The sequence below is a fragment of the Rhineura floridana genome, chromosome 3, assembly GCF_030035675.1.
Source record: "Rhineura floridana isolate rRhiFlo1 chromosome 3, rRhiFlo1.hap2, whole genome shotgun sequence".
Taxonomy (NCBI): Eukaryota; Metazoa; Chordata; class Lepidosauria; order Squamata; family Rhineuridae; genus Rhineura; species Rhineura floridana.
The window spans coordinates 37,735,264-37,753,691 of NC_084482.1; the positions used below are offsets into that span (position 1 = coordinate 37,735,264).

Here is an 18,428-nt window from a genome sequence, read left to right on the forward strand (position 1 = left end):
CATGAATGTTATAGATGTAGCAGGGTGGTTAAGACACCAATTCCACAAGGAAGGGATACTTCAGAACTCTGGGCTATGGAATATGGAATGTCTAGCAACTTTTCCTGCATGCATAGTTTAAAGCTGTTGAGAACCTCAGGAAACAATGTTGATCTCTTCCAGGAGATCTATGTATATGTATTTGTGTGGCCAAACAAGCTCACTGATATTCCTCTGTCTAGTGGCCTAGAGTGACATAAGTTGACCTAGAGCTAAAATATATTTTACTAATACATTTCAAAAGTGTGTGTGTGCGTGTGTGCATGCTTATAAAAATATATAAACTACAAATGTCAAAATATCTGAATGTTAAGTGTGAATGATTAAATCTGAATTCTAAAATTCACAACCTGAATTTGGTATATTGATGGGGAAATTTGACAGCCAGAAGGCAACGTTGGGTCTGAATGTTGGGACCTAGACAGCAAAAGTCAAATTTTGGCAATAAATTATATAAGTCTAAAATCCATAGTTGGGCAATATACTTCTATTAGGACTAAACAAAATGTCACAAAATATTTCCAGGTTTTATTCCAGAACTCCTTCATCAGGCAAATGTTCTGGAGCATTTGAAAGCCTGCCAATATTTTGTGACATTTTGATTAGTCCTAATAAAGGTATATTGCCCAACTATGGAACTGTTATCTTTTACTTACAGACAATATGGCAATCTTTTGCTTTTTTAGTACTGTCATTGGTGTGAAAATCACTGCACTTCCAGACAAAGTGATGTTGGGAAATCCATCAATTATGTCATTGTGCAAATGTTTATTCTGGTTATAATGAAGACATGAATGGCAAAACAACACTTGCATGTTATGGAGAAGGACTACTCAGGCAGCAAAGACCAACGCAAAAAGGAAAAAAGGGGAATGCTGCAACATATCCATTCAATTGTCTGGAATCATGACCATGCATATCATCTGTGTAGTCCCTTGGGGTTATATCTAAGAAGACCCATTGCAATGAATAGACCCGAGTTGGCTATGGTCATTAATTTCAATAGGTCTACTCCAAGTACATCTAGCACTGGATACAACCCATAGCTTTTATGGTTACTTACTTTTCTTTGTAAATGTTAACATTCTGCCCTTCCAAAACTAGCAAGACAGGAAAAATAGCAGCCTGTATGAACACCCCCCTAGTATGCTACAAGGCAGTACATATGTTGCACTTCCAGTATGTTTTGGTACTGATATATACCGAGAATTACTGTAAACGTTTGTTGTGGGAGCCATTAGTTTTGCTTTGTTGCACAGAATGTACTTGTAAGGACTGGATTTAAAAAAAATATTTTGCATGATTTTAGTTTTTAGTATTTGTGCCTTTAACTTGCCTGTCATGACTGTGTACAGATACCATTTTTCCCCATCTTTGATCATCTGTTTGCAACAGGTTTTACATATTTTGATGGCCATTTTTGTTCATTCTTCCTTTTGGCATCCCCCTCCCCCAATCTACTGTAAATGTGTATATATGAAATAGAATTGGGTTTGTATTTCATGTGCCTCAGTAGGATGTAAGAAAGAAATTATTCATTTTGTAAAGATGTTTCTTTCTCTTTTTTTCATAGAAGCACTGATTCTTGTCCTGAGTATTTAGCAACTTTAAAATTACTAGCTGACTTGTCATCTTTCCAAATTGTTGTGTTGAATGAAAGGAGTACTTCTCTTTGTAATTCTCTTTGTAAAAGCAATCCCTCTCACACGCAGTCTCTCTCCCCACCCCTGCATGGTTTGTGCTTGTTATTTATAATGAGTTACATCTATTTTGTCCATTTTTAAGAGTCTGGAACAAATTAAATTGATGGCTTACGCAAACCAAATATGCTGTTTATTCACTTTTAAGAAGGGATTAGCAGCTTCTTCCCTTCCAATGAATTGAAGTGGAATCTTCTCCAGAGAGGCTTCTTGTTCCAACCTGGTTTTTCTCAGCCCCCACCTGACCTGTAATATGAGGCCAGTAATACTCACCTAGCTTGTTAAGAATTACTGAAATAATATATCTGAAGTGCTTTAAGACCTTGAAATGGATTTGTGGGCCCAGGCCTAATTGTATGTGGCCCTTACCACACCACAGCCCCGCTCTTGCTCACCCAGCCACACCTCTGGGGTCTCCATGTTTGCGTGTGATAAAAAAGGGAGGTAGAGAAGGAATTAGAGTAGCATTGCATTTTTGTGTGTGTGTTGGTTGGAGTGGCTGTATCCATATGCGTGCATATGAGAGAGTGAGTTGGAGTGGCATAGATGGGGGGGAGACTGCTACAAACACTTTGGCTCTAGCCCTCCCTACCACTGGCATGTGGCCCAGCCCAATTACCCCCAAAGAAATGCACCCACTACAGAAAATCACGATGTCATCAGCACTATACGAACAGTGGTTGCATTAATCCCTTTGGAACTTTGCTTTATCCCAGCTCAGACTATTTGTCCAAGCCCATTATAGCCTACTCTGACTGGCAGTGGCTCTCCGAAGCCTTAGGTTGAGAGAGGTTTTTCAAATCACCTGCTACCTGATCCTTTTAACTGTAGTGCCAAGGCTGAACTGGGCATTCACGTGTGCTCTACCCCTGAGTTATTGGCCATCCTCCACGTTAGTTAATTTCTCTGAGGGGTGTCACCAAAGCCTTTCCCCTCTAACATTTTTAGAAAACTGATGCTTTTCTGTCACTGTTTAGGAGGCTGCATGTTGATCCTTTGCACATTTTCATACGGATCTCCCTTACATGGGGACAGGAGCAGGAGTGGGGATAGCTAGTTTGTGCACAGCACTAAGAAGTGTTTCCAATGTCCTTGCAGAACTGGACCACAGCATGCATATTATCGGATGTCATCATTGTTGCCAACTTTATTGTGAGTGGTCAGGACAAAAGGAACTTGGCTATGCACTGGAAATATTTTTATTGCATTTACAGTATCTTCAAATTCCTGCAATCTTCTATATGCTCATCTGGGAATAAAATCCCATGGAATTCAGTGGGACTTACTTTCAAAGATATGAGTTTAGGATTGGGCTGTAAAGATATATGGATCAGCAGGCTGGACCATCTTGCACATTTCTGTACAGAATTTGGCATCTGAAGCAGAATCCAAAGAGTAACAGCTTTTGTTTTTTAAAAAATAAAACACCGAGCTCATTTCAGATAAACTTGAAACCCCCTAGGCAACATCTGTTGCAAATGGCTTCAGTCTTTAGGACTCTCCTTTATCCAACACAGCTTCATTCCCTTTCTTTACGCCATCCATTCACTGCTGTTAACCCCAATCCTTTATCAATATGCAAGTTGCAACTAGGGGTGGAGGTTCTGTAAGCACAGACGCTGGAACAATTTATGCAACTTTACATCTGCTATAGTGAACAGCTCTTTATGAATTAAGTGCACTTTAAATGTTCATAATTGGAAAAAAGCATGGATATGTGCAAGGTGTAAGAGCTCAGCAGCATTGTTTCTTGATAGAAAATTTGAATTCATATGACACAACATCTTACCAAAATCAAATGTGTGCATGTCTATAGAGACGGCTATAGGTTTGGGGAGGGGTTGCTGAACCCAATAGTGTCAGATCCTTGGCCACCTTGATGCAGTTGGCAACAGGGGAGAGGCACCACAACTGTAGTGCAAAAATGACACTATTGGCAACACATCACCACCACCTAAATTGGAATGTTCTATGGTGTACTATTTCCACCCCCCTCTCCCTACTGCAGGGATGGAGAACCTTGAGACTCTTAACAGCTGATGTTGGTCTACAACTCCTAACATCCTTGACCATTGGCCATGCTGACTGGGACTGATGGGAGTTGGAATCTATAAGCCCTGAGGAAAATGGTTCCCTCAGTCTCAATTTTTCTAATAGTTTAGATACTTGTGCTGCTTTTATTTTTATATTGCAGACTGAATTCCCTAAACCCTCCACCCCAGCCAAATTCATTAACAAATTCAGTCCAGCTGCTTAGTACCATCTGCCTCTGACCCCAAAGCTCCTCAAGTTATCCTTCTGGCTGCTTGGACAGTTTTGCTGATTTTTCAAACCTGCTCATGTGCCCTTCTTCTGGTAAAACCTTTGCACAGGACACCTGGATAGCACACAAGGAAGGAACAACTAAATATTCAGGCTTCAACTATCCACTTTCCCCTCAGCTTTCTCTGGTCTTTGCATCACACCTCCCTCATCAATGGACTTTTCCTGCTGATATTACTTTTCCCAGATGACAATTAACAGCTCATTCTTCACTGGCTAGAACCTCCAACCAACCAGAGCTTGTTGTTTTCCAGACCAATCAGAATGTGTTTACCTGAGCCAGACCCATCTATACTAAAAAGGAATGGTTTCTCTCCTTTCAGAACCTGTCACCAAGCAGCTACTGCTAAACAGGCCTGCAACGTAAGAAGAGCCCTGCTGGATCAGGCCAATAGCCCATCTCGTCCAGCATCTTGTTCTTGTAGTGGCCAACTAGATGCTTATGGGAAGGCTGAAAGCAGAACCTGAGCGCAAAAATTACACTCTTGACATCAACAGAGCCATAGATATCTTTTCCAAAGCACAAAACACAGACATATAAACAGCATTTCTCCACAGATTCCAACAACATCTGGAGTGCCACAGGTTCCCCAAACCTGCTCTAGACCTGCCAGCAAGGGAGGAAGACCACCCTGTGGAGCAGCCATAATGCACCTTCATTCCAAATGTAGTATTAGTGTTTTATCTCTCTGTGTGTGTAACTGCGTCTATATCCCACCTTTCCAATTTTATAATTCCTCACTGAGGTCTTAAACTCACCTTTTGTTCATACTGAGTTACAGTATTAGGATGCCTTACTTAACTATTGATCTTGAGACAGAGCAACCTTAAGAATAGGAAGTCTCTAATGATGGCTGCTTTGATCCTGGCAACAGTTATCCTTTTGCACTCAACAGTACAGAACCCTGCCTACTATGAATGTCTCCTGCACAAGTTCTATTCCTTGTGCATTTATCTCTGTCAGGATTGCACCAGAACAGTTTCCATTGGATTGCAAATGGTGTAATCCAATGTGCAGTCTGTGACACTTAACATTATGGGACACTGCATGGATATGTTGATGTTACACATATTACATCAGTGAAGGTTTATAGGTCAACAGCAGAGCACATGCTTTGCGTGCAGAAGGTGTCAGCTTCAGTCTCTGGGATCTCCATGTAGGGGTAGAAAAACTCCTTATTTAAAACCCTGCAGAGCTACTGCCAGTCTGTTTGGACAATACTGAGCTAGATCAATGGTCCCTCCTCCACACATCCAATACATGGAGGGTACTTGTGAAAAGGGTGAATGTGGCATCATCAACTTATTTATTGCACATGGCAATGGTGCAAAGCTGCTGACCAAGGAAAGAAGCAACTAAAAACAAGCGACAAACACTGTATGAAAAAGGTAAGCAAGTTGACCTACATAGGATTGTCTACCTATATTATTTTTTTGTAAGCATTCACTGGTAGCGTGACACTTACAGGTGAGGCAGGCAAGGACAAACTGCGAGGCCCAGAGCAATGGTAGGCCTGCATGGCAAGGCCCAGAACTCGACCTCATCAGGTAGATGGAATGCTGGCCAGGTGAGGGGAGGTCTGGCACCCCCCGGGGTGGTGGAGGAGAACGGGGAAGGGAGCTGTGGCAAACTCCGGGGTGGGGGGGGGAAGGAAATTCTGCCGACCCTTGGAATAGGGTGGGGTAAAGGGAGGGGAGCCCTGGTGACACCTGAGGGGAACAGGGGAGAGCTACAGTAAACCATGAGGGGGGGGCTTTGGTGACCCAGGAGGAAGGGGGGTTGGCGACAGTAGGCAGGGCTGGTAAGCCCTTAGTATGGTAATAAAAACCCTGTCTATCTGCACTGCTCTTCGATCCTGGTCTGTGTCAAGTGGCTATCAATGGCTACTAGCCATGATGGCTATATTCTCTCTCAGGTATTGGAGGCGGAATGCCTCTGAATGCCAGCTGGTGAGAATAACAAGCTGTTGCATTCCAGCCCATGCTTGCAGGCCACTGTGAGAACAGGATGCTGGATTCTATGGGCCTTCAGCCTGGTCCATCAGCACTCTTCTGATCTAAGGTGCAGAGTTACTAAATTCACATGGACCCCAAGGTGTCACCGAAGTAGCACAAATCCTATGGCAGTATGAAAACACCAAGCCATACAGTTCAAGTTTAAACTAATAGTAATGTGCTAGGATGAACACACCTTAACAATACGCACTTATCAAGCAAACAGCATAGGTTTCTGTGCTGTTATTGTCCTGTTTCGTTTTTGTGAAGATTTGGGTAAGTACCAACATATAGCAGCAGCAGCCTGCCCTTTTGGAGTGATTAGATTTGTATTTAAAACATTAAAGGTCACTCAGAGGAAATAAAGTCAGTAGCTATATGGTTTATTGCTGAGCGACACCTGCTGGGACAGACTTCTATTTTAATTGGCACATTAGCATTGAAAGTATTTCCTCAACTGAGCTGAGAAATGCCAGGCCAATCCCTTCTCAATTTTGGGGTACCTACACAAGATCACACCTTTTAATATTTTGCATTAATCCAGAATGGCACCTTACCTGGACCTATGTTCAGAATCTCTAGTGGAGTCTAGCATTGTTGTACAGTATGTAGTTTTCACTAATGTACACATTTTTGCAAGTAATTTTTCCAAATATGATGCATTTTTGTATGCTATTTTCACTAACGTATGCCTTTTATGGACACTTTCCCCCAGTATATGGATTTTTGTATACATTGGTTAGAGAGGTACATCACAAAATCTGTATGAATTTCAAAGGATAATTGTGTTTGAGTTTGCATATTGGTTTGAGAAGTGTGAATTAGGTAGTTTCTCATTAAAATGCTAACAAAGTCCATTTTCTCCCCCCCCCCCCACGCACAAACATTCAAGGTGCAGGAAGAGCCCTGACTGCTTTTCCACCTGCCCCCTCTAAGCATGGCAGCTCTCTGGTCACCTAGAGTAGATAATCTAATTCCTGGCAGTGAAACCAGCTTCTTGACAGACTCCTCCATCCACCAGACAGCCAGGACGTAAGGTGGGCTGACAGGCTGCAACCCACAGATTGCCTCTCTGCTTTGAATTCACAACTGAATTGGGAACATCACTGTGGATTCTGATGCCTGTTCTCCTAATCCTTACAGCCACCCTTCCTTCCCCACCTGTTGTAATAAACAGGACTTCGGGCCCATAATTCATCACCATAAAAAGTGGTTAACAGCATGATTCTAGCAATGTCTAATCAGAATAAAGTCCTGTTGAGTTGAGTGGGGCTTATTGCCAGGTCAATGCAACATAAAAATGGAAATGGATTGCCTTCATAAGCCTATTTAAATCAATAATCTTAAATGTATGCCACTTACAGATGATGGTCCAGGAGTAGGTGGACTGGTAGGGCAGAAGGGAGAAAAGCCCAAGAGAAGGTGGAGACAATGACAGGCAGAGCCAACTAATTTTGTTCCCAATCCTCCTCCCTACCAGGGTCACTCCCTGGGCTGGTTGTAAGTAAAAAGGCAGGTGGGTCTGGAGGAATCAAGACTGAGGTTGGTGGTGCAGTGCCTTATGGAGCAACCTCCACTGAACCAGTGATGTAGTGATAAATTCTGAAGATCAGGCACTCTTCATTACAGCTTCCATAGCCATGACCCTTCAATGACTATACAATAAATGAGCTTTTGATCAGGCAGTTTAACACTTGGCCTGCCTATCTCTTCCTCTGCTTAGCTCATTTGTGGATTTCTCTCTAAGAAAGGCATGTTTATTTAGTATGCAGAGGATTGGCAAATAGCACATCATCATCCCTACTGTGAAATGTGGCATCCCTGCCCATCTCTGCTTCACTACCCTGGAGCAGAGGGAGAGAAGGGGGAGGGGACAGACAGATGGACTTTGGAGAATGTGCAGAAGAATCCTCACCTGTTGAATCTCCAAAATTAGAGATGAATGGAATAAAGCAGCCCCTGGGTAAAAGATAATAGGACTCCTGTACCTTTCACAATTAGTTTCCAAATGATTTTTATTCAAGACATAAATGCACAAAACTAATATACCTTACAATAGCTACTCAAGATATTAATTAATGGGATTTATCTGTTCCCAAAATCCTGTAGTGGGGTGGACCTTCATTCTGTCAAGGGCTGCATTCTCTCAGAGGCAATCTGTAAAGAGCAGCATGTTGGTGGTGGGTGGAGGCAGGCAGAGACAAACATTTTCTGGATTAAGTAATCTGGAATAAAGACTGCTCCACTTCAGTTTTCACCATGCCTACTTCAAATTGGGATTCTCAGTCCTATGTGGTTCTACTGAGAAGTAGGCTCCACTGGATTCGATGGGGTGATGCTCAGCATACAGAGGATTTTTTAAATTCATTGGACAAATACAGCTACTGTTCTAGAAAGCTAGTGAAAGTAATTCCTTTCTCACATTAAAGTGCTACACCCACCCATATACACATATAGATTATATATAATATAAATATATTTGCCCACTGGTGTCCTATGGCATAGTATACTATTTTTCTTTGAATTTACATTACAGCCCTCCATCTCAGCCGTGTCTAATAGTGTTCTTAGCTATTCTGATATAGATGGAATGTCTGCAGCCTTCCCTATTTAGACTGAAAAATTCTAGCAGCGAAATAGGGCTCCTCTACCTAATTGCAAAGAAGAGATAAATTCTGGCAAGTTTAGGAAGATATATATGGGTTGGAAAAGCTATCCAAATTTCCATCTTCTATGCAACTATAGAAGATACAGAAACCCTTTGTATTTGGCCATCCCATTTATAAGGAGTAAGTTAACAGCGTATCAGTTTGCCAAGGTCAAAATGAGAAATCTAGGGCTGGCGTCAAGGCTTAGTATGATAAGGCACCTGCCAAGGGCCCACATCCCAGTTGAGGGTCCACTGACAAGGGCCTCCCCAGACATGCTACAGTGAGAAGATAGGCTCATTACAAGAGAGTGCCCGTGAAAGGTGTCCTGCACAAGGGCTTTCCAAAATCTGGAGCTGACCCTGGAGGAATCAAAACTAAATATAAACTTGTCCTGACCACAACACAATTCCTTGTAACAATCAGCCTTTTTTTTATTACACATCAATAAGATCAGCTTGTACTTGGCAAGTATGCATAAATGTTCCTGACTATAGAGATCCTTGCAAAACTGGTTGAATCAAGGAAGGAACCAAAGCACATGCACGGGTTCAGTTTCTGGCATTTTAAAAAAAGAACCAGATAGCAGGTGATGGCAAAAACCCAAAACCCTAAACAGCTTCTGCCAGTCTAAGTAGACAATACAGCCACTCTTGTGGCTGTATAATACTGGGCTGCATGAACAAATAGTATGACTTGCTATAAGGCAACTAGGACCTATGCATGCCTCACTTTCTCTGTGCTAGCAGACATAATTCCTCAAGTTTTGACAGTTAGATGTGAGCATCTCCTATTTCCAGACTTTTCTGTAATCAAGATGCCTTGACCTAAATGTATACCAATTTGAGCTTATTTCTCAGAAGAAGTATATACAAGTGTCATATTTTCTGCTTCCTTAGCAGGATCGCACTAGTGATCAGTGGTAGGATCATGCCAATTTTTTTCTTTTTCAAGTTACATTTTTTAAACATGTTATTAATGTATTATTTCTAGTACCTCTCCAAACTTGATCATATTCATTTATTTAAAACATATATACCCTGCCTTTCTACTTCAACAAAGATTTTAAAAAACACAATACAGTCCTAAAATAACAGGCAAGTAGTCCAAGCCTATGATTGGCATTTTAAAATGTTTAGAGAAGATTTGCCTCCATCATAGGCTGAGTGATTTCTAGCTCTCAGCTCCAAACCTTTGCTTCAGAGGACCTCAGTCGAGACCTGTTGCCTGGAGAGTGCCAAATCAGCAAGAGAAGAAGTGCCTCCATCATATGCTGAGCGGGTTCCAGTTGTTCTGCCCCACTCCTTTGCCTCAGAGGATCTCAGTAGGCTCTGCTGTCTAGTGGGAGGAGGCTGAAGGGCAACACCAACAAAAACCAAGGATAATGGCAGGAAATGCCAGCGGAGCAATCCTGGCATGCTAAGGATGCCATATTATTTCTGTTGTGGATACCAGACTTCAATGAATTTTTTATTGTGAGAATCTTTTGTAAGCTGCTTTCAAAGCTTTTCAGGTTATAAAGTGGGATATAAGTATTCTAAAAAACTGTTTTAAAAAAATAATAAAGCAGCAGAATAAGCTTCATATTTTTTCAGTAAAGGCTTCGGCCACAATTATTTTTTAAAATTGCAGTCTAAAAAACAAAAGAAATGGTATCAAATATCTAGGTATCCCACAAACAGTTCACTGCCACAGAAAAAGCCAGCCGCCAGTCATATATCATATACTAGCTAGGGCTCTTTAAGATGACCTGTTTGTTCTGCATTCACCCTTGTTTGCTTGCACGAAGCTCATGCGGTGGTTAGAGTATATTCTGTCTTTACTGAGAATTCGTTCTTATTTGTTTATGGGATGACAATGAGCATTCATCCTGATCTGTTTGTGGGGTGTATTTACATGTCTTCCCATTAATCATTTGATCATCCTGCACTTTTCAGTGCATTTCCCAGTCACTTTCCTAACTGCAAAAACTCTTGTGGGTGTTTTTTTTTTAAGAGGATTTGTTACCCTAGGGCAACAGAGCGCTTTAGTCCACTTTAATTTTGCAAATCTAAAGTTCTGGCATGTGCTTGAGTCCCTCCCATAAAATAGTGACAGTCTGGCAGAACCCCTAATCTCATAATAGGGGTGGCAGCTGTAACAGGCTTCTCAGAAAAGCAGTGGTGCATTTATTTATTTGTTACATTTATACTCTGCCTTTCTTTCACCGTGGAAAGCAGCATACATGTGGTACCCAGGCAGTCTCCCATCCAGCCACTGGGATACTCTTCAGATGGTAATGTGTATGACTTCAAAAGGGTAGCAAGCCAGCCCTGCTGTTTTGGGGACCCTACTCTTTCTGCTGAATGGGGCTCTGAACTACTGCCCCAAAGTCCTGCCCTGATGGTGCTACTGAGTGAAAATCATAATGCATGGATGGGCAGGTTGATATGGGAGAAGATGGTCCTTCAGTTAACACTGTCATGTTTACAAGTGATGACAGTAGATGGCGCTCTAAGATCTTAGTTAAATTTTTAAAGGCCACCAGAAAAGAGGGGGAGGGGGAACTAGACAGTAATCTAGAATGTCAGAAGTTGCCTTAGCTTGTAAGATCCCACACAAACAAGCATGTTATATCTGATAGATCTTTGCATCTGCTTAGTAAGTTATTATTATTATATTTTTAGACCGCCCTTCAACTGAAGTTCCCAGGCAAACGCTCTGATGAGTTGGTCATGGTAACTGCTAGTTGGTTGGGTCACCTCATCCTGGCAAACCGCAGCAGAGGCAGTGGTGCCATCAGAACAGTACTCGAAGGGGGAGAAATCCAGGGCCCCCACTCAGCAAATGAGCAGGATTTGGAGCCCCAAATCCAGCAGAGTTGGCTTGCCACATTTTGAAGGAAGTGAATACATGTTACCATCTAAACTAAAGAGATGCCTCCCCATAAGACCATTTCAAGTAAAGCCGCGTCTCACTAGATATTTAAAGCAGTATCAGACTGCTTTAAACAGTCATGGTTTCCCTCAAAAGATCCTGGGAAATGTCATTTGTTAAAGGTCCTGAGAGCATCCAACAATATCCATAGGGCCCACAGGTCTCCTATCCATTAACTATCTCACTAAGCAAGGAACAACTGCAATTGAAGCCACTGGAAAAGTTGTGTATGTGTACTGGATTGATGATATAAAAAGCGTACGATAACGTGTCACATGAATAAGGATCTATGGCTTTTTAAACTGATTTGTATTATTTGCTTTATTTTAAGGTTTTCTGTCTCACTTTTCAGTCAAATGGTCTCCAACAGGTTACCCCCCCCAAAAAATATTTACCCCCATTGCCCCTTGTCCCTCAGGTTGGTGCCATTCCCCTTCCTTCTGCAGTCTCAAGGCAACTACATTTATATGTCCCATTCAACTCTTCTTGCATTTAGGCTCCAGCTCCTATTCCAGCTTATATACATAGTAGGGACCCTCTGTGAAGTCCCAACACATTCTCAGCCAGCCCACGTGTACTTGAACCACATGTAAACCATCCATTAAGACTTCAATGAAAACAAACACACGTTTGGCCCAAATGCTGACCAAGTAAAGCATGCCTAAGCCCCCTGGAAAGGGCAAAGGAAAGGAAATCGAGGGGGAGCTGGATCCTACTCTGATAGAAGGCAGAATATGCTCTGAAAATGGTGGCAGCCCAGCATAGTTCTTCCTCTTCTTAGTAAAACCTATCTCATGCCCCACCCACATCATTCCTGTCTTTCGTTTGTGATGGGAGGCAGCCCTACTTAAGCATTTAAGTGTTGTTTGCTGCTCTCGGCTAATACGGATATTCCTATTCTGTTTCTCAAAAATAAAGAGATGCAAGGGTGTAAAACCCCATTGCAAAGCAGGGTAGCTAACCAAACTGCCATCAGCCCATCTCATGTTTTACAATCTGCTCTGCTACCAGTATTGAAAAGGTATCAGAGCTGGTGTGAGAGTGTTTGACTAGGCTCTGGGAGACCAGGGTGAAGCTCAGTGGATGATCTTGGGTCAATCAATCTCTCTGCCTAACCTACCCCACAGGGTCGTTGTGAGGACGAAAAGGGAAGGGGAAGAGCAAAGCACACCACCAACTATTTAGGGGGGAAAAGTGGGGTATACAGTAATTATAATAATACCTTAAGTTGAAGAGATGAGGGGAGAGAATACGTGTTTTCACTGTTTGCAACTTTGCATATTTTCAGAGACATTCTGTGATTTCCGTTTGTTTTTTAAAAGCCACTTCCTGACAGAAGGAAAAGAGATTCTGCAGGTGCTCAGAGGCACAGTGTCCTGAAGCCCTTTTTTAAAAGAACAGAAGCAGGTTCCCATCCCAAAAGGGAGACGCCCCCTTTTTCCCCCGCTCAAAGGAAAGGCCGCAGATGCTCAGAGGCACTCAGCCTCGGCTGGCAAAATTCAAGATAATCATTTGGCAAATTTTGTGCGTTAAATAAAATTCGAATTAAATCAATATTACCCAAAACCACGGGTACACGGATGCCCGTTCGAGAAAATTCAAGGAAGCCCCGTATATAATTCTAAGCACGGGAACTCAGTTTGAATAACGAAATCTACTAGTAGTTGTTAGGAGAGGCCATCTTTAACCTTTAATTTCTTCATGAGTTGGGGATGCAGAACGTGCCCCAACCTAGCGCAGCAGCACGACGACATCCGGGCCAAAATGGCTTCTAGAGCGAAGGAGTAATCACGGCCAGCCATAAATCGAGCCTTGTATGTCTTTCTCCACTCGCTATTTTTAAGCCGTCAAACCCTTCAATAATCGCTAACGTATTATTTTGGTCCTCGTCCGTTTGGAAGCCAGCAGAGCTGCCCGCCTCCCTCCAACCGGGGCTGGGGTTGAAAAATGGCCGCTTTCCAGTCGTCCTTCCCCACCCGCACCCTCCGCCTCGGCTCTATCCCGAAACTTTCTCTGATGGGCTTTGATTCGAAATTCCAAGGGCTCAAAAAAGAAGAAAAGCGGGATCGGGTGCGAGAGATATCTGCCGGCTGCAGTTTGCATGCTATTTATTTCAGTCTTGTTCTTAAAATACGAATAGCACGTGCATTTCTTTTTGAACATTAGAAGGGAAAGGAAGAGAGGAGACAGATGCATCGTAGCGACTCCCAGTTGCACGCCTGCTCGTCTTCTGCGTCTCAACTGCCCGTGCTGCTCGCCCATTGTGGAGCAACTGGTGCCTGGCAAGGGAGTTCAGTGAATGGGGTGGGAAGCCGTTTTTTGCTGCTTGCGTCTAAAGACCGCACCGCAAAGATCGTTCGCGGAAGGCGCCGAGCGCTGCAGCCGTTGGGCTTCGGACAGCAAAAGGAGAAAAAGAGCCCGTCCCTTTGCCTGAGCCAGTCTTTTCGGTTTTTTGAAGCAGACGCTGGAACCCGGAGCGCAGTCTGACGGAACGTACGGCCACACAACTACAACGTGAACCCGGAACCTTCCTTCCACTGGCTGCTTTTCCCTGCTGCTAGCCCGTCAGGCGCGGTGGCCAAGTGGTAAGGCGTCGGTCTCGTAAACCGAAGATCGCGGGTTCGAACCCCGTCCGTGCCTCAAAATTGGACTTGTTAGTGTCACGGCTTGCTAATGAGGGGGATGGAAAGGGATTCCCTTTCACAAGCCGCTTTTTGTTTTTCAGGCTCGGCTTCCTTCATTGATTTTTTTTTAAGAGGAGTGGGGGAAGGGACAGCCTGCGGGCTGCCACCTTATACCCTTGGCCCGCTGCTCCCTGGGGAGGTGCTCTGACACTCACACAAGTCTATGTTAGCAAGGATGCCCGCTGATTTGTTCTTGCGGGGATCGGAGCAACCCACGCTCGGGGTTATCTTGCAAGATGAGCTAGAAAATAGTCATTCCCCACAAAACACAGCCACCCGGTGGAGCTTCCTCCATTGCGCGGGAAACAGGGTTATAAAAGACGGGGGAGGTGTGCGTGGCTCATTTTGCGACTGACTATTTTAAACGTCGCGGCGCTGGTGGCATAGAAGGGAAAGAAAGAGCAGCCTACGGAAGACGGTCATTTTCTATATTGAGCGCGAATGGGTGGCAGTGCAAAGGAGCGCAGTGCACGCACTGGAACCGCGAATCTCTGTTGCCGTAGGAAAGGAGACCGGCTGTGCAGTGGCTTTGCGCGGCGCTGCAAGAAGAACCCCTATGGATTCCACCGACACGCTTTCATTACGCCGGATCTTTTAAATATGACCACACCGCCAGAACAAATAAATATCTGAAACGCCGGCTTTGAGGTTCCTGCTTCAGGCTTGTCTTCTGCGCGGGGGGGGGGGATAAAACCCCGCTGCTGCAAGAAACCCGAGAGAGCCCCGGCCGCTCCTCTTGACGGGCGCTGCATCTCTAGCACATACATGAAAGTGGGTGATCCGGGAGCGTCCTCTGGCCCCGGAGGCGGGAATGTTCGCTCTGGCGAGGCAAGAAGCAAAGCCTTGCCTAGAGAACAGAAAGGGAATGTTGGTTGGGCTGCCTGCCTGCCACGGGGAGCTGCATCAAATTAATAGCCGTCCAGAACGGTTCGGCCACCGCTCTGCACCCAATCCAGCTCAGCAAGCGAGAACAGGCTGTTTTTCGCATCCATCTGGAGCCTCTTTATTTGGGGGGGGGAAGGTGGAGTGACGGGGACCCCCATTTGGCGCTATTAGTTGTAATGGATTAAAGCTACGCCGAGGCCTTGTTTAGCTTAGAAAAGGAGAGATCCAAAATGCAATTCAAAGATGAATTCTGCATGAGTGCTGCAAGGCTGGAACAGGGATGATTATTTCAAGAGAATGTGAATAAAGGAGGAAGGGAAATATACAGAATAAAATTTATGCATATCCCAGATCTAGTTCATGAAATATTTTTATCTCTACATCACTAAAGGTACCTCTCACTACTTCTCTTTCAAGATATTTGTTTAATATAGAAGAGAGGCTAGGGGGAATCCTCCAAAACAAGCAAACATCATCGTTGTTTGTTTTGTGGAGAGGGGTTGGGAAGGCCGATTGTCTCAAGAGGTATAGAAGGCAGCCAGTGGAAGAGCTGGTCTCCTTCCTGTCCAGCTCTCTCCTAGCTGTGGTTGATGCCTAGAAGGAAATGTTTACTTACATATTTTTCTTATATTTACATCCCACCTTTTGTCCGTCAAGGAACCCAAAGATTGGCATACCTGTGGTTTCTAGATGGTCACCCATCCAGACACAGACCAGACCCATGCCTGCTTCATGTGCCATACACTGTACATTTGTCGTGTAGATCAGAGGTCCCCAAACTCTGGTCCATGAACCACCAGCGGTCCGCAAGCTTCATTCAGGTGATCTGTGGCATGTCCATATTAAATATTATTCTTTTTTTTTGTATTTTGTTTGCTTTATTTCTTAAATTGTATGTTCTTGTATTATAATTTGAATTCTGTGGAATGCAAATTGTAATACAATAAAATACAATATAAGAAGGAAAAGCAGCAGTAATAATATTAATATAATTAAAAATCAAACAGCATGTTACAAACTGCTACAGGAGGCAGAAAAATCAAGGCCATCAAGGCCATCAGCAATATTCAAGCGGTCCACGGGAAAAAAAAGTTTGGGAACCACTGATGTACACCATACCTTGGAACAATGTACAAAATCGTACAATGTACAAAATCTTAATCATATGCCTCTTATTTTCATAGGAAAGGCACAAATGTGGAAGTGGGCAGTGCCTCTGCACCACAGCCCTACCTGTACATCTTCAAGCCTTTTAAAAAAACTCACAGATATAAGGTTGCAAACTTACTAGGTTAAAAACATCCTGGCCTGCTTCTGTGCCTTTAACATCAGCTTGATCTGTAGAAGTGAGCAAGTAAAGCTTTCCATGGCATAGAGACAAGCATCATCGCCAGCTGGTGCCTGTGATTCAAGCCACTGTTAAAGCCCCAGGAATAACAGCTGGGGGGGGAATTGGCAACCCTACTCATGTGTATGTGATACGTTGGTGCATTTCTCTTTATTGATTTTTCTCTTTATCCTTAGTGAATTGGAGGGGGGTGCATTTCCAAATGTTGTGACTTGCAGTTCTATCAAAAGCCAAAATTATGTAACATTTCTTGCAGATGATACATACAAGTTATTAATTGGGTTTTCCATTTAACTTGAAGGTCTGTTTAAAAAAGAAGAAGTGTGGTCTAGCAGTACCTGAACAAAGGAGGGATGGAGAAACATAATGGAGAAAGAACGCTCTTTTCTTCAGCGTCCTCTAAGGCCTAACCACATGCAACAATGAGGCATGCATCTCTTCTGTCCTCCTTCCGCATCTCCCCCATAATTTCCCATAAACACATGACATCAGTGCAAGCCTGATGCTACCTAAAGTGGAGCCCAACTGGTGACCCCCCCCCTTGGGCCAAACCTTCCTGCACCTTTCAGACATCAATTCCTACTTTCATATATTTCCCGCTCCCCAGTGCTGTCTGAAGTATATCTCTTCACCCATTGGCTCTGCATTCTGTGACATCACTGTATGCATGAGGTTTCCTCAACACCTGCGCCAGTTTGTTGGCTGCCACTTGTAAAAAAGGTAAAGGTGTCCCTGTGATGTTCCTGTATTAATGTATATATGGTAAGTACTGTTTGTATGGAAGATATGTGGTAAGTGGAGTGAAAGAGGAGGGGGGAGTAAATGAGCAGTAGAATGCTGGATGATTGGCTGAGTGTTTGAATGGCTGAGAGTATAAATGGAAGGATGACAGTTGAATCTGGGTGGACGTTGGTGGGTTGTTTGAGAGGTGTTTGGTGGGGTTTTTGAGAGGAGATTGTGTGGAGAGTTGGTGGATGTGAGGAAAGTGTGGAGTTCGGATTAATACTAAGACAAGTATCACAGGAATAGATGAAACCATATGCTTATGAGCCTTTATAAAGTAATCTTGTTATTTCTAATATTTAATAAACACTATTTTGGTTTACCGGAGGCCTGATCCTTGGCCGGGGAATATACAGACCAGAAGGGAGGGCAAGGTGCTTACCAGGGCTGAAGGGAAACTGTAACAATTGGTGGCAGCGGTGAAGGGAAAAATATAACACCACAAGTATCCAGAGCAACCCAGAGTTGTATGCTTTTTATATAAAGATCAAAGGGATTGGGGACAGCTTAAGCACACAGTCACAGAGGTAACCTGATAGAGAGACTCAGGCAGAGTCTCTGGGAATACTGGTTATAGGATGTGACTGGTGGTGCTGCCTAGCAGGGGAATCTGGTGAGGTCTGTGCTAGAGCGGAGAGAGAAACCATAAAAAAGGACAGTCCGGACTGGTGGAGTCCCTGGTGGTGCCTAGTGACAGGCAGTAGCCACAAGCAGGTAGGAACCTGACAGGGAGAGCCAGGGAAGGGCGTCACAGTCCCTGCACTTATAGTGCGAGTCATTTCTGACTCTTAGGATGATGTTTACTAGGCAGACCGTATATATGGGGTGGGTTTGCCAGTTCCTTCCCCGGCCTTTCTTTACCCCCCAGTGTATGCTGGGTACTCATTTTACCGACCACAGATGGATGGAAGGCTGAGTGGACCTCGACCCCTTTTACCGGAGATTCGACTTCCTCCTTCCGTTGGAATCGAACTCCGGCTGTGAGCAGAGCTTCAGATGCGTTACCGCCGCTTACCACTCTGCGCCACAGAGGATCACTTGTAAGGGGTGGGGAAATGCTGAAAGTGATTATGCCACATCAGTGGCAAACGTGTTTTCCTTTTCTGTG

The 18,428-nt window shown here is 43.8% G+C and overlaps 1 long non-coding RNA gene and 1 other non-coding gene across 2 annotated transcripts; both read left to right on the forward strand.

The window, feature by feature from the left end:
• Positions 1 to 13,074: 13,074 nt before the first annotated feature.
• LOC133379657 (uncharacterized) lies at positions 13,075 to 17,661 on the forward strand. Its single transcript, XR_009761234.1, has 3 exons — positions 13,075 to 14,952; positions 15,847 to 16,010; positions 16,839 to 17,661. It is a non-coding gene; the product is annotated as an uncharacterized LOC133379657 (long non-coding RNA).
• TRNAT-CGU (transfer RNA threonine (anticodon CGU)) lies at positions 14,189 to 14,260 on the forward strand. Its single transcript has one exon. It is a non-coding gene; the product is annotated as a tRNA-Thr (tRNA).
• Positions 17,662 to 18,428: the final 767 nt, after the last annotated feature.